A 17,230-nucleotide genomic window follows, 5' to 3' on the forward strand; every position below is an offset into this window, starting at 1 on the left:
ATAATTCATAAGCAGAACGCCTTTATATTTAATGACCCAAATATGCCAGCCACGTGCCTCTGAGAAGCAAGTTAGAAACAATAAAACAGCAACAATTTTGTTATAACCCCCTACCCCCAAATAATCTCTCTGCCTTAGATTCTGACCTCTCTGAATGGCTGCTCTCAGAAGCCTAAGAGGGCAGCCAGCCTTTGTGGGAGGTCATCTCGTGGGTGGTGATGAGAAGAGGGTTGGAATCAAAGGGCCCTGGCAGTGTGAGTTATAGGTCCAAAGATACAGATTTTTAATGGACTGACAGAATTTATGCTTTCAGGGGAAGACTTTATCCTGGCCAGGGTTTCTGAGTCAGAGGAACAGACTCAGATAATTCACAGACTGAGAAAGAAAACTAACAACAGTCCCCCAGTCCAGCTTCCCACATCGAAGGCACGGGCTAGAGAAGCAAAAGCGGACCTGTGTACATTGAACTCATCCACTTACTGAGTTCCTACTATGATCCGGGTATTACTTAGGCACTAGAATATAGCAGGAAACAAGTTAGATCAAGTCCCCAACCATAGTCCCCTATAAGTTCCCCTTCTATCTTCAGGAAAAATGAAAAGATCCCACAGCAATCTGCTGGAGAGGGTTCTTGGGTTACTAAGAATGGACTGACCCTGCTGCTGAGAACCTCGAAGTCAAAGGACCCTCAGATCACTAAGCCTTCCGAAGGCTCCATGAACAACTAATTGCAAAGAAAACAAACAACCACAACAACACTTCCATGATTGTAATCAGGTCTCTGTGGCACTGAAAGGTTCTCCATTAGAACCACCAAAGACGACATCATCATTTTTCACTGCTTTTCCTGAAAGAGATTTAAGAAATGAATGGCTAAGAATGGGCACACAACTGAGAAAAATCATTTAATGAAAGAATCATCGCTTGAGAAGTCCAATTAAAAGTCGTATTCATTCATTCAGTCAATTATTCAATAGTCAACATGTATTGAGCAACTCTGTGTGCGAAGCACCGGAAGAGCTTGGTGCCTTGGGAAACACTGAGATGGATGGCAGAGTCCCAGCTCTGGAGGAACTTAAAAATCAATTGGGAAATTACAATGCTCATTTTACAGATGAGTAAACAGTGGCATGGACAGTTAAGGGATTTATTTTAAATGCTTCATCCTATAACTAAATCATAAAGTCATCATATAGATGGAAAACACTGAGCTGGAACGTAGGACGTCCTAGTTCTAGCCCTGGTCCAGTCCCTTCTTTGGTGCTGCAATCTCCTCTGAAAAATAAGGAGGCAGGTCTTTAGAGGGGGTCCCTACAGCTCTGAGATTCTAGGACTCTACAACTAGTGACCAATAAGGTTTGGTGGTTAGAACTGAAGAACTAAACCTTTCGACAAAGGGAATATCTTTTTTTTTTTTTTTTTTTTTTTGCGGTACGCGGGCGTCTCACTGTTGTGGTCTCTGCCGTTGCAGAGCACAGGCTCCAGACGTGCAGTTTCAGTGGCCATGGCTCATGGGCCCAGCCGCTCCGCGGCATGTGGGATCTTCCCGGACCCGGTCACGAACCCACGTCCCCTGCATCGGCAGGCGAACTCTCAACCACTGCGCCACCAGGGAAGTCCAAGGGAATATCTTTTCATAAGAATTATTATTTAGCTAACTTCCAGTCCTACCTAAAGGAATATGGAAGCCATTCCATTCCGTTGGCATTGTTGTGTCTCTTCTTAGAACATGCTTAGTTCTAGGTGGGATATGTCTTCTACGGACTTTCTAGCTGGTATCTCTGCCATCTTAGCAACAATGGCAAAGAAAGCTGAAGCCCTCCCCTACATCTCCCTTCAGTTCCTGTTAATTGTTATAACACAGGGTACTAAGTGTTTGCAAGAGCTATGTTGCTCCGTGTAAGAATAACTGCTCCAAAGATAATGTAACCAGTCTGTGTGTGATGTGACAAATGCAGGTTTGGACTATGTGTAAAGAACTCTTAATTAAAGGTTTAATAGACAGAGGATTGAACGAGATCATATGCAAGGTCCCTTCCAGTATTAGCTTTCTATATTATATTACTATGAATTATGTGAAGATAATGTAAAAGATTATCGAGTTAACCAGTGAATCTCAAGCGTTAACTCATTTCTATTCCACGTGTGGGTACTAACTTCCAAAAAAGAAGAATAAAAATTAGTGTAGAAAAACCTCTGTTTGGATTTTTAAAGACAGACCACTTAATACTTTTATTACATTTTCAGATTCTTCTCAGAACTTGGGGGGTGTCTCCTAAATTGCCAGTCAGCTGGCCACTTTTGCAGTATGTGAGCTATAAAATCATACGTGTGAAGATCTAAAGGACAGAAAGATCAGGTTTAAAGCCTTTTGCTTATATTTAATTTTTTCCTTCCTGCTTCCATTTGTCCCTAACACTCTCATTTTTTTGTTCCTAGAGGCACAGGTGGTTCTTATTTCAGGCTGCATGCACGGTTCTGCTATTCAAAGATTAATGAATAAAGGAGGCCTTGTAAACAGATTAGCATGATAATGGTAATAGTGCTCTCTGCTGCCTTCTGTGCCTACTTCAATCTGTGTGCACCCTGTGAACGCCTCCCCTCCCCCGCGCATGGGTCTCCTTGTCCCGCTTTCCCACCACCTGATTCTACCCTTTCAGTCTTAGGCAGACAAAAGTGAGTCAGGAATCAGGCAGCTGCTCAGAGAGCAAGAGAGGACAGGAAGAGGAGGCAAGTGACGGAGACAGACAGGCAAGCAGAGTAGACAGTAAAACACCCAATGCGCTTTAGGATACAAAGCTTTATGCAGAATAAACAGACAAAATACAAGACTTCCACTGTCTAATGCAAACAATACCTTCACACTTCCTTCTTCTTAGGACATTTGCTGCCTATCACGATTGTATCTTCCCTCCTACTTTTTATTTTCATCACATGCTTGACATCATATACTTGACATCATATACATACCTTTGCATCTCAAATTCCTAACTGTTCTAGAACCACACACATGTCAAGGAAGGCCCAGAGGTAACTTGTCCTTTTGGAGAATGCGGTCTAGAAGCAAAAGCTAGCTGTCGATTTGGTTTTTATAGGGACAAGTTCAAAGGGCCTTTCCTTGAAGGCTTTAGCGAGAGGCAGAAATCTGGACCTCTCTGAAAACTTCCAGCTCCCCCCGCGGGCTGAGTATCAGTTATTAATCCATGGTTCCGTGGGGCCTCAGTTTACACACCCCCCTGAGCCTCAGTCAGTCGATGTCTCAATCTCCGCACCCATGGACCTTTCCGTGGGTCCTCTCCGCACCCGCGTCCCTTTAACTCTAACCCACTGTCTGTTCTCCACACCTGCGTGAGGATTAGCTGGGCAGGGAAAGTGACTCTGGAGGGACGCCCTCAAGAGGCCCACGATGTGGATTAAGTCCGATAGCCAAGGTCGGTCCCTACAGCAGGAGAGAACGTGGAAAGCACCCAGCACCCATGCCTGCTGGCCCAGACGGAGACTCCAGCAGCTGGGAGACACTGAGCTGAACAGGCCTCGGGGCCCACACACCAGGCCAGGAAACTCAGCCCCATCCCTTCCTTTGTCTCCTAAGACCTGCACGTGTTTTCCCTCATTTGAGGGGAGCCCAGAGCACGGAGAGCCGGGCTGACCCTCTGCCTCTCATGCTGATTAACGTTCCCCCGCTGCCTCCCTCTGACCCCCATGGGGGCACCCACCCCACCTCCTTCCTCTGTGCCTTCTGATACCAACCGGGAAAAGGGAATCTAAAAATAAAGCCGGGGCCAGAGTGTGTACCACTCGATTGGGCTCCTGTGCTCACAGATCTGCTTATTTTGGGCCTATCTCTCCCCAGCGAGAAGACTGCTAACAGCCTGTTATCAGCCAGTCGGTGAAAATGTGCTCCAGCCTGATTAGGCCTCAGTCTTTGCCAAGGTTATAAACAGCCGTTATCGTTTTCCCGAACAGAATAATCCGGACAGTATCAGCTCAGAAACATATGGGCCACACAGAGAAGATAGCCGCTGACGGACACTTCATTTTAATTGTAACGAGTGGGTAGCGGCAGCCTGCAGACGGCAGACAGAGAGCTACCCGATTGGCAGCAAGGTTTTTTTTTTTTTTTTTTTTTTTTTTTTTAATAATCCCTTCTTCCTTCCCTGGTTTCCAGTGCCTAAATGGCTTTGATATTCTGGGTGGCATAATGAACTAGACCCTGCCCCAGATGTTACCAGTTACCATGCATGACCCTTCCCTAGAAGGCAGATGGGACCCTTCTGATTCTCTTACAGGCGAAAACAACAACAAGAAAAAACAACAAAGTAGAAAGCGGGGGCTGGTGATGGTGGTGGTGACCGATACAGTTCTTTCTACCCTTCAGCCCCCAGTTCAATTTCAATAACCCATCCTCTCGCCGCACCCTGATCTCCTGCCCCACAGCCAGGCTTCTTGTTCAGAGACCCACCCCCCAACCCAGCCTAGGAATGCCACATCCTAGTGCCCAGCAGAGAGCCAGCCCTCCATACGTGGTGGCTGAATGTTTCTAACAGAGCGTGTATATTATTTCCTTCAACTTTTCACAGGTAGACATAGACATCAACCAAGATTACGCGTGTGTGTGGGAGAAGCCCAGGCTTGTAGGGATTCTGTGTCCTGAAAGCAATTTCCCCAATCTGCTTTCTCCCCCTCCTCTTTTGGGACCGACTTGTTCCTCAGGCTTGTCGCAGAAATTCAACTATCTGTAGCACTGGAGGGTAGGCAGGGGGGTATCCCCAAAAGAGAAAACTGGGATGATAAAAGTTTCGGTGAAAGGGTTCATCTGTGTTTCCAGGTCAGCAGACATCGCGGTTGCTGACAGCTCAGCCCTGAGTCACTGCTGCTAGCCCGTGGCCAACACCACCACCTCCCCGTTCTTTCACAGGGTGATGCAATCTTTCCCCCTCATGTGTCACTAGAAACAGAGTGGAAGGAAGAGGGAGAAAGAGCCGATAGCAAGAGGGTAGAGTGAGATGAGCGTGTCTCTCGCATCCTGCAGCAGACTCACTTGGCGGCACCTGCCCTGTTGTTCTTGCCGTTGCTGCCGTTTGCTGCCATACTTGGGCTCACACCTGGCTGGCCAGATGGGGTCAACAAGAACAGGTGGATTCCGAATCTGAGGAAGATAAGCACGGCTGTCCCCACCTTGGACTCAGCTGCCACTCTTCACTCTTCTGTTAGGCATCCACATGTGTCAACATTTCAAACAATTAAACACCTTCAACGTGGTCTTCCTTTCCTGGCCCTCTTCTGTTTCCTCCATAAACCCTCAAGTGTCCTTTCCCTTTTACCATAGAAAACCAGCACCTTCCACTGCCCATGCACACACTCAACAAATTCAACAGCACTGGAGGAGTCCCCCAGTTTAAATTCAACTTCTGGTGGCCTTTGAATAAAGAGGAAAGGAGAGAACCGAAAGGAGAAAAAGGAAAAAAAGATAACTGAACCAAAAAGAAATTCCCTCCAACCACAATGTCGTCCTTCTTTTCTTGACATCAGTTTCCAATTCTGCAGAGAAAGGATATTGCTTTGCCCAGGAAGACACGGTAACTTACCGAGCACGGGTGTACGTGCCAAGCACTGGTGGACGCGTTCTACATACATTTGCTGATTTGACCCTCAAAACAATTCTACGATTCACACCCAAGTGACCTGCTTCCTGGCTGCATCTCTACAACTCCAGCATCTCCTGGTCCTGAGCAGCTCACATCCAGGAAGCATCCTTTCCCAGGGGCCTCTGGAGGCCCACGACTAGCTCCACCACCACTCCATCCTCATGCAATCCTCTCTCAGATTTACAGGGGCTCAGGGGAAGCCCACCCCCGAGGACCGACAAAGCACTCTGGCCCCAAGCTGACTTCTGGTATTTCACTGTCAAGTGAAAACTGTGTCCGTGGTAATGTTCCTGTAATAATATCAAAATCAAAAAGAAAAGAGGAGGGAAATTCTGCTGCCAGCTGAAACGAGCCTCAGGCACATTTTTGTTTTCTTTGTTTTTCATGGCTTTTCAACACCTGCCTTCGCTCTCCCACTCTCCCAACAAAATATGGCTTAGGTTGCCTTGCAGAATTATCAAAAGACTGGCCGGCAGATCTCTGCAAGAAAGTCTGCAGTGGGTGGTCTGTGTGCAATGTCTTGGTGGTCTTAAGCTCAGTCCCTCCAGACCAAGTTTCAGGGTTACAGCGGTCTTTCCCTAATTGCCATCAGAAACTGGAAATATCCTGGAAACATGAGAATACCCCTCTGAACTCCTGAGTCGGCTCAGCGGTAGTTTATTCAACTTAAAGTGTTTTTTTCCCTCCCCTTTGAGATTTTTTGTTTTCTTATTCTTTCTGTTTCAATGGACCCAGCTTTGTTCTTCCACACTTTCGGGCTCACAAGACGAGAGGATTTCCTGAGACAAGCAGCTGGGCCTATTTTTCTGGAGGGTCTGCTTCTCATTTTGTCCATAGCCCTCTTCTTCTGAGAAGCTTCCGCTATCATAGAAAGAAGGCCAGCTCTCTCAGGTGGAGCCTTCTGGGTAGTCGATGTTGACAAATGTGATCACAAGAAGTTGGTGGGCTGCAGCCATCCTGTCCCCACTGCACTGCTGCACTATGGGCTGCTGGGCCCCATGAGGACTGTGTCCAACCGTCTCAGAGCATCTATGACACCACTGCCATTGCTGATGTGCTTGGGTGTCCGCATGACTGTGACAACCTGAAGGACCAGGGCACTGTCTTCCTCCAGTCTTGACCCCTAGCCCCTAGCATGGAACCCAGCATAGAGTAAGCATCCAGTAAATGCTGCCTGAAATGAAGGAACAGATTCAGCCCAAACCTGCCCAGTGGGTGTTCAAGGCCAAGTACTTTGGAGATAGCCTAGATTCCACATCTGGCTCTACCACACTTCTAACTCTGCCTCAGCCTCAGTTTCTCCATCTCTAAAATGGGAATAATCAGAGTACCCGTGCCATAGATGTATTGCGAAGATGACGTGTGTTAAAAGCACTTAGCCCAGTGCCTGACACATAGAAGTCACCTGACACATAAATATTTCCTGCTTGTGAATAACTACCCCTTATTCATCCCCATCCACCCCTTCCAGAGCTGCTATAGTAGTCGACGCGCTCTGATCAAAGAAAGGGCTGCGTCAAGGACCCCCGGTTCGGATCTCCATTGTGCTGGGGCTCCAACGGTCACTTAGTCACTCAGCCTCGGCCTCTGTGGCCTGCCTTAGGCTGGGGTCACTCCACCTCACCTAACTGACTTGCAGATTAGCTATGAGACAGCGCGACCTACCAGATGTGGACATGTGCGGAAAAGCAAAATCCAGACTCTCAAATCTGCTGCCAAGTTTTGTTCTGGCAAAGCAGCTCGAAGTCTAGCACTCCACGGACCTCGCTACATGCCCCATGGCGCCTGCGTCCCTCTGGGGCTCTGCCAGCCCCTGCCTGCCATAATCCACCCCCCACCCCGCCCTGCCATCAAGACAATGCAGAGCGTCTGCTTGGCCCGCAGTCCTCACCGGGATCCCTGCTGGAAATTAAACCAGCTTAAGGGCGAACACCCAGACGACCTCCCTCCGGCCCACAGCATCACTGCAGCAGGACACGTGGCTCCCCCCATGGGAGCAGCAGCTTCTCATTTCCACATCCTTTCACTGTGCTTCCAGGCTCCAAAGCCGTTGGGTTTTTTTCTTCCCCTTTTTCCAAAAAGGGCATCTTAGTTTGGAGAGTCTTAAACCTATTTGCGTTCCCAAGATAAGCTCTTGAGCATAAAATTCATTTCAGCATGGGGGTCTCTTCCTCTTTTCTTTCCTTCCTTTCATTGTGAAGCTTTCATGAATTCATAAACAGTCCTAGTGGTTTTAGTATCAGTGTCTTATATGAGGCGGGGATTTGTTCTCTCTCTCTCTTTCTCTCTCTCCCTTTCTCTGTCCCTCCCTCCCTCCCTCCCTCCCTCTCTCTCTCTCTCTCTCTCTCTCTCACAAACACACACACACACACACACACCCCGCAGTGGCGTTAGCCACAATCCTATTCTCCTCCCTCCCACCTCTAGACCTGTCCTACCCCTGGCTCAGTCAGCGCTCTCTTTCCTGGCCTCCTGTGGGAACACTGCCACATAAAATAACAAAATATTCATATGGTAAGCCACGTTAAAACCTTGGGAAGATTTAAGCCTGGGCTTCATGTCACGGACACTCCCTCTTGTAATCTGTATTCCAATCTCGGTGTCAGTGGAGCTGTGATCAGAATATCCAAGGTCTCATAAAAGATTCAGGGCTTCCTGACTTCCCTGACATTTGCTGTTTCATGTTGCTCCTGCTGGTTCCCTTTCAGCCTCTGAAGAGTTCACAGTCCCTTTCAACTCGCCCCTGAAGATGGCAAACTTGCCGAGAAAGTCTAGGAACTCAGGACAAGTATAGGACCTAAGTCATGTTGGGAATTTAGCTGTGACTGGGGTTAGGGTTCTTTAGTTTCTTTTGTTGGCTTCTTTTGTTTGGTTGAGGGTTTTTCTAAGATGGCATTGCTGCCGCCTCCTCTGTGGTACCTGGAAGTAGGATTTAGAAATCCAAAAGGGTAACAAGACTTGATAAAGATTTTCCCTCTTCACCCTGAATGCTTTGGAGGGGTGGGTTGCGTATGCCTGACTCAGTGTGTTCACATCTTTCAGGTTCTTTTTATGATTTAAATCATAATAAGTCCGAATTTATTATCTAACCTCGACTGTATGTATTATCTAACCTTGGAAAGCATTGAGGCTATCATTTGTAGGGGTGGCAGTCCCTCAAATGGGGGCCAACACATTCTCTGATGGTCAAGTTTAAAGGCAGGTATGTTACGTGTGTGTGTTTCACAACAAACACCACACTGGCATGGACACAGGTAGTCTAAACATTCAAGCAAGGTGTATTATGATTCAAGGAAGCCAGATGTAACTAAAGGGGTGCTTGTGAACAGATCTTTTGGTTTATTATGAGAATCATCATAGGTGTCTTAGCCAGACGCACAAGCAGATTTCTAACATGATTTACTTTCCATTCATGCAATTTATACCTAGCTTCTCAGAAACACATTTAGGGAATAAACTGAGTTACACCATACTTCTTAAGGATGTCACACATCTTCACAAAAAAAAAAAACCCTGATGCACCTACAGAGATGGCGAGAAAAGAAGAAAAGACACATTGTCATATGGCTAACATTACCCAGCCATCGGAGGCCAGAGGGAGAGAAAAGGACAACAGATTCAAGGCACTTTCAAGATACCGCTTAGTAAGTCACAAGTGTATAGAATTTTTAAAAAGAAGGAAAGGGGCTTCCCTGGTGGCGCAGTGGTTGAGAGTCCGCCTGCCGATGCAGGGGACACGGGTTCGTGACCCGGTCCGGGAAGATCCCACATGCCGCGGAGCGGCTGGGCCCGTGAGCCATGGCCGCTGAGCCTGCGCGTCCGGAGCCTGTGCTCCGCAACGGGAGAGGCCACAACAGTGAGAGGTCCGCGTACCGCAAAAAAAAAAAAAAAAAAAAGTAGAACTCCAAAACTCAGGCAGTCAAAAACTAAACGCCTTTTAAAATTTAATCTCTTTTGAAAACATATTATCTTAATTATTTCTGTAAATGCTGTGGCCATTAGGCAAATTAACACAAAACCCCAGATCAAAGTGCCATTCACACACAGACAACTTGCGTAACATTAGGTAGCACGAAGGTGAACAGGTGCTATAAACAACTTCTTGGAATGTTGTTAATGTATCCACTAATAAAACCTTCTGAAGAGGTTAAAAAAATGCTAGAACACAAATTGATAATTAAAGGCAAGTGGATGGTACCTCAAAATTAAAGCTGTCAAGGGAGAAAATTGTAATCAAAATTGTCTGTCTCTGTACTTCTCAAATCCTTCCCTGTGTAGTCATATAATATAAACATATATATGTATATATATGCATATGTTTCTGCATATGCGTATGAAAAATCAAAGAGGCAAACACAGCGGTGAATCACAGATAACACAAAAAGAATACGCAATCCAGTTTCATAAGTAGATATACCCATAAACACACACCCTCCGACACAGGCGGGCAAACAGGACATTTCCTGTTATAGAGCAATGTAGTTCTGAGAAATCATATGCATGGTTTTTGAGTTCTGTTACGTTCTTTGGAGAGTACATTATTTAAGAGAAGTCCACAGTCAGATATTTCTGGAAGTAAATAATCCTATCATTCATCATATCTGGTAACTATAGGGTTTTTTTTTTTCATTACCAGACATAGCCCATATTTTTTATTTAGAGTAAAATTCATTTTTTTCAAAGACATAATACCATATAAAAGCGTGCTTCTCAACAGGGGGTGAGTACGCCCCCAGGGCACATCTGGCAATGTCTGGAGACATTTATGGTTGTCACAGTGGAGGAATGGAGATGCTGCTGGCATCTCTGGTAGTGAACAGGGATGCAGATAAACGTCTTCAGTGCACAGGATAGCCCCTCTCAACACAGAATTTTCTGGACTAAAAAGGTCAGAGGTTGGGAAACCTGGATATAGATTATCACAAACATTTCAAAATTCCTCAAATCATGTCCCTCAAAGACTTGAAAAATGAGAAGCTGGAAAACATAAGAGAATTTTTTTAATAGTATTTTGATTATCAAAAGAACAGTTACGTTTTATAGATGCTAATATATTACTTCACCTAAAATATGTTCTTTTTTAAATTTTATTTTTATTTACTTATTTATTTTAATTGGGGTATAGTTGCTTTACAATGTTGTGTTAGTTTCCACTGTATAGTGAAGTGAATCAGTCATATGTATACATATATCTCCTCTTTTTTGGATTTCCTTCCCATTTAGGTAACCACAGAGCACTAGGTAGAGTTCCCTGTGCTATACAGCAGGTTCTCATTAGTTATCTATTTTATACATAATAGTGTATATACGTCAACCCCAATCTCCCAGTTCATCCCATCCTACCCCCCCACAAAGTGTGCTCTTAAAATCTACAACCTGTAGTTGCATTACAGTCAAACTGTGAGAAATGCTGGAAAATCAGCAAGGATCTCAGAAAAAAAAACATTTACCCTGAGACACCCTTCACTGAACAAGGAGAGTATCCTAACCGATTGTGTTAAAATCAAATAAAGTAAGATATAACAAAAGCTAACTTTTTAGCCAGTGAAAAATAGACACGTCTGGCATTTAAAGTCTTACATGTGTGTATCCATCCAATTCCATAGCATCAGAGCTCTGATGTTCAGTAATATAATAATATTATTTGTGCGATCAGTTAAGGTATAAAATGTGCGTACCCTCAGTCTTTAATATTAATAAGTCTTGTAACTAGCGGTTTCTCGCAGCTCCGAATTCTTGAGCACAACTAGAAAGGGCACTTATCCTGAAAAATCTAATAAATTTACAGTTTTATATACTTCCTTCAATTGTAAAAGTCTTGTTCAATAAACTTTAAAATGCCACTATAGAGCAATAACACAGACAGTATAAACCCAGCCCTGGGAAAGCTGTGCAACCAGAAATTGTTCCCCTTTCTGCTAGAGCAATAAAGTTTTATATGTTTGAACTGACTGTAAAAAGGTTTGAATGTTGGCAACTGGGGAATAATCTGTCTTCTTTATAGTTATTATCATATTTCCCACAAGACCCCTTGGTCTGTGTCAATCCTTCTTGTATATGACACCTTTGTACTGTCAGCGAAAGCAAGACTACTTTACTTTTTTTTTTTTAACTATAGGACTTGTATCTGTTTTCCTTCAGATTACAGCTAACAGGAATAAATTATTTCTGACAAGCATCTATTGCAGCATTTTACCAAATAAAGCTGGTTGTGAGCTGCTTTTCCAAGAGTGGGGGGAGGGGGGGAACCTCCCCTCTTCTTCTCTCTCTTTCTCTCCACTGATTCAAATGCAATTTAGGGATGGGTAAATTGGAGGAAATGCCAATAAAAAGAGATTTGTAGGAAAGTTGCTCTGAACGCCAGAGCCCATTGTAACAAGGTGGCTGGGTCCTCAGGAGTGCTATTGGACGTGTGTGGAGGTGAGGTTTAGGAAAAGGGAGAGGGGGAACCATCCCTTTTCCTTCCAGACATGTCTCAGGTCTGAGAGCAGCTGTGCTGCTGGGTTCAGACAGAAAGCCGAATCCAGCACAAGTGGCTAGAGCTTCCCAGACTCTGATTAACAGCCAGTGAGGACACCGTGGCTCTGACCAGCAGGGGCAGACCCCCAAGCTGTCCCACGGAGGCTTGGGCTCTTGGTTAACAGGTCATCTCAGATGAAAGGAGTTTAGGCTCACGATAATCAGCAAAGAGTCAGTGTGTGTGTGTTCGTGTGTATTTATGTGCGTTTGGGAGGGGCAGTGTTAAGGGGCAAAGGGTCTCTTCCCCTCTCCCTCTCCCAGCCCCACCACCATAGCTTAACAACAGATAAAGGAACCTGGACCCAGGAATCCATGACACACAACCCAGCTTGACTAAAACACTCCCCTCTCTCTCCCAACTCTGCACCACCATCCTCAAGTGCCCCTGCCTTCCCGCATTTAGAATAACACAGCGGAACAAGTTAGAGAGGAATAAATAGATACTTGCAAACACCAGGTTTTTAAAAATCAAAAGACATTATATGGCCGGTGGTCCGTGGAACTGGCACAAGAAGTCTCTGCACTTTGGAACAAAGTATCTCTAAGAGACCATGAGAACAGGATGGCCAGGCACATGGAGACAGATAAATACATATATGCCTGTGCATACTCATCGTATAGCCCTGTGAGGGCACACGCACACTCAAACACAACTCAGCCAACTCAAAATGAACAGTCAACTCAAATATGGAAGTTCTGGTGCGGGAGGGTAAATGCAAAATTATATTCATAAATATAGCAAATCTATCAGAATGGGGCCATGCAAATAAAATTGAGTAAATATGACTCATCTCAGTGACCTTGGGAACAGCCTAGCCTCACGCTCATGAAGGTGATCTCAGGGTGTCCTCTTTCCCCACCTCATCCTCCACATCTCCACGAGTGCTCAGGGCCACATTCTGACACATTCTCCTCACTCAGTTCGCAGAACAAACATTCTAACGTATGTACGGTGACACCAAAAAACCTCATCGCCATAAGCGCCTCGTATATCAGGAGGCTCAAGGAGCACTGTATCCCCTCTTACTCCCCACTCCACCCCAGAACTGCTACAGACTACACTTAACAAAGGTGGACTCTCATGCCCCTTAATATCCCTTGAAATATCCCAGCTGCCTCCTGGAAAACCACGGATCCATACTAACGGCTTTTTATTCTCTTCAAAATAGGTTCTTGGGCTTCCCTGGTGGCGCAGTGGTGGAGAGTCCGCCTGCCGATGCAGGGGACGCGGGTTCGTGCCCCGGTCCGGGAAGATCCCACGTGCCGCGGAGCGGCTGGGCCCGTGAGCCATGGCCGCTGAGCCTGCGCGTCCGGAGCCTGTGCTCCGCAACGGGAGAGGCCACAACAGTGAGAGGTCCGCGTACCGCAAAAAAAAAAAAAAAAAATAGGTTCTTGATATAGGTCAAAAGTTCTTGGGTTGGGTCATATATCACAGTGATATTACTAAAAGGACAACAGATGCTTTTTTAAATTTTTGGTGTGTAACACAGATATAGAAAAGTGCACAAATTACAAGTGTAGAGCTCAGTGTAAAAATACAAAACGCTTTACAAATGTGCACATCATCTCCCTGCAAAGCCCATGCTAATCATCTCTGTATCCTTCTCAATTTTTCTACGTGCTGTTGAAGTGAGCACCTCCACCACCAGTGGAATGGAAGAGGAGTGGAGGTAGAGGTATTTCCCAAAGAGTAAAGCATGTACCCCAGGCATCGAATTCATCAAAGGTGTTCATGAGATGCAGATTTCCAGGCCACAGAGCAAACCTGCTGAGGCCAAGCCTGTGAAGCCGCATTTCATAAACACCCCCAGGTTACTCTGGAGACCAAGTGACATTGCCTGCTGAATACACCAGCAATGCCCCTCCTGAACCCCAATCATTCCCTTTTTCAAAGATGAAGGGCCTCAGCACACACATTTCTGAGATCATAGTTGGTGAAGTTCAAAGACTGGCACTGTGCTTTGACACAGAAAAGAAAGGGATTTAGAAAAATAACTAATCAACAAGGGAAAAGAAGTGTCCTGGAAGCTCTGCGTCATTCTGCCTTTCCCCTGAACTCTGTAGTCTGCAAATCTTACTATTCTGGGCATCCTAGTGGAATTTTAAAAATGCAGAGAGGCAAGAGTCTCCTGAAAAGGCCAGAAGTTGGATCTCTCCTCCTCTTCCTTTATTACTGTCCTTTTTATAAATTTTAAACAAATCCAGGGATTTGTACCTCACTGGTCCTAAAATACACCTTCCTTCCTGAACCCAAAAGGAGTTGGCTTTTGTCGGGACATATTTCAAGACAATATCCTGGGACCGCAGAGGTGCTCAGGAAGACACCATGGTAGGGTCCCAGCCTTTAGAATAAGTAAGGAGCAGAAGGAACCCACTAGCCCAGGGAAGACTCTCATTTAGAGGGTCTGGTGTTACTGTTCCCAAGCTTATAGATTCTCTCCATTATCTGATTATATGTGGAACTCGACCAAAACACAAACAGAGCAAAAAAGGCAGATCAGTGGGCATTAGGTATTACTGCTACATTCTACTACTTCTCAACTATCAGTTACTGCAGATGCTACTACTACTACCATAGCTAACAAGTTCTGATGCCTGCTGTGTGTGACGCATCATTCTACACTCTGCACTAATCCTCAGAGCTTCTCTTACTCAAATGTACCAACAATAATATTTCGTGAGAGACAAGATCCTGTCACAGGTTAGTACCATTTTTCTTTATACGTGGATTTCATTCCCATTCCATTCAAGGCTGAATATAAGGATGTCTGAGTGTGTAAACTAGACAAGTGCAGGAAGAGACCTTTTCTGTTAAAAACTGTCAATAAGTTGAGGAAATAACAAGAGGGGCTATATACTAGATGCCTTGGGACAACCAAAGATACCTTCTTTCTATAAGGAAGAGCTAGTCTAGTGAGGAAAACCAGAAAAAGCAAAAGAAAGCTCTATGTTATGAAAGCATTATAATGAAGTAGATGACGAATCATTGAAGCAGAGGGAAGTGGGATGCCGCTTATAAGAAAAAGTATATACAGGGTATATCCTTTTTCGGAGAAAATGTTAACACCCTTAGCAAGATAGTCTCATGTGAAACAATCAGAGAAATACCAAATAGCTGTATGTAGCCAGCTGTTACATACAGTCGCACAAATCTGAAGAATCAAGAGGAGAGAAGATTCGATGCAAGTTGTAATTACTGGGAAAAAATAAGCAGCAGCAAGGTTTGAAGGATGGATAGAGACTCGATACACAGAGAAGACAAAAAAGCATCCCAGGAGGAGCGGGCGGACAGCAAGGCAACCAACTTGCCTGGAAGGTCTGGACCCATGAGTGAGAAAGAGGAATAGGGAAAAGGACGCAGGGAGAAAGACTGTCCCCTCACCTCACCAGTGGGCACCACATGCTAACGTCAGACTTGGAGCAGAGTCCAGACCACGGTTGAGCGGGCCAGCCAACCTAGGTCCTTCTGCTCCTGTGGAAATACTGAGGATCTCTGAAAGCCTAAATGACAATCCAAAAATCCCCAGAATGTGGACCATCTTAAGGACAGGGTTCCTAGCGACATGACCTCAGAGGCAAGCAACTAGATCTCAGAGGATGAGGTTGGGCTGAGGAACATCTTCTATAGAAGGGCTCCAGAGAAAGACCAAAAGCTGCTAGAGGTGAGGCCTGTGCTTCAGCAAGAAGCACTTTCCAAGCTAAACGAAGGACTATGATGGGCATGGATTAAGGTCCTTCTAACTCCAAAATTCAGTGATTCTGTGAAAGCTCTGAACAGGAGTGTGAGGCATACCACAACTCTTAGGTGACTGCGGTCCCCTGCAAGAGTTTCCGAGGCTCCCACTGACCCGGTGCCTACAATATAAACATCCAGCCAGGGTGGTGTCCTTGCTGATGTGACCACCACTGAAAGCAAAGAGACACACTTTAACATCAGACAAGAACAGCACTGTTTGGGTAAAAGCATGTGAAGCTGCTAGCTTGAAAACATTAATTTCTTGGGTGAAGTTCTTTGCTGGATCCTTGATACACAGGTATTGTTTTGTCACTACCTGCAGAAATAACGGTAAAACTTTGGTGCTTGCGTAATGTTTTATAGCCTGCCCACACTTTCATTAGTATGAGTGTGTTTCATCTTGATAATAAATCTATGAGGTGGTATTATCCCCACACCATAGAAGAGAAAATTAACACCCAGAGAGGGTAAATGACTTGTTCAAGGCCACACAGCATGTAATCACCAGAGCTAGATGAGGGCCCCTATTAACCAAGTCCTCACAGTTTACTAAGTGCTCGCCATGTGCAAGACACAGGGCTGGCCACCACCAGGACACAAAGATGGGTCGTAAAGGTCACGGGAACCCAACACAAAGGGAAAGCACCTTGCTCATGGAACCTGGTCACCTTTCAGTTCACTTCCCTTCACGTCACCTAGGCTGGCTGGACTCCTTCCGTCGTCCCATCTGAGGCCGGGTCTCCCCCTGGCATGCTCACCTTTATTACGTCTCCAGCACAGGCTCTGTACTGCTTGACAAGGAGGTAATAAAGAGGACCACTGTCTGCCCCTCTCCCTCCCATCTCACAGCAAAGCCCCACATCCCAGGCAGTGGGAGAACAGCTAGGCACTGGCTACATAAAGTGGCAGGGAATCTTCTGGGGCCACTAAGGCAGCCGAGTAACATGAATCATGAACTTCTCTCCCAGGGAACCAGAACACCCCTCAGCAGTCCCCAGTGGAGAAATCAACAGAGCCCCCAGCTCCCCCAGCATGCCTCCCTGCTTCTCCATAACCCAGCAATCAGGGCATGTTCTGCTTCCTGCAGCGCCGGGGATCCCGAGCCCCTCGGGAGCTGCCAAGGCTTTCTGATGTACAGGCTGCTGCTAATACCGTGTTATTAAGCACACATTTGTCTCCACTCCTCTGCGCACGCCTGCTTCCCTGCCTGAAGAAAAGCCACACATGTGCTCGCACAGAGGGACACGGCGGAGGGCCCTGGAACCCACAAAGGGAAATCAGCATGCCAAGGGTTAAGCACACCCTGTAATAAGCATCTCTGTTCCGG

At 45.8% G+C, this 17,230-nt stretch overlaps 1 protein-coding gene and 1 non-coding gene across 6 annotated transcripts in view; both read right to left on the reverse strand.

Moving 5' to 3' along the window:
• PBX1 (PBX homeobox 1) overlaps positions 1 to 17,230 on the reverse strand; it is a 283,269-nt gene that overhangs the window by 133,175 nt on the left and 132,864 nt on the right. The window lies entirely within an intron of this gene.
• Positions 13,699 to 13,802, reverse strand: LOC125962782 (U6 spliceosomal RNA). Its single transcript, XR_007474532.1, has one exon. It is a non-coding gene; the product is annotated as a U6 spliceosomal RNA (small nuclear RNA).

This window comes from Orcinus orca, chromosome 1 (assembly GCF_937001465.1).
Source record: "Orcinus orca chromosome 1, mOrcOrc1.1, whole genome shotgun sequence".
Taxonomy (NCBI): domain Eukaryota; kingdom Metazoa; phylum Chordata; class Mammalia; order Artiodactyla; family Delphinidae; genus Orcinus; species Orcinus orca.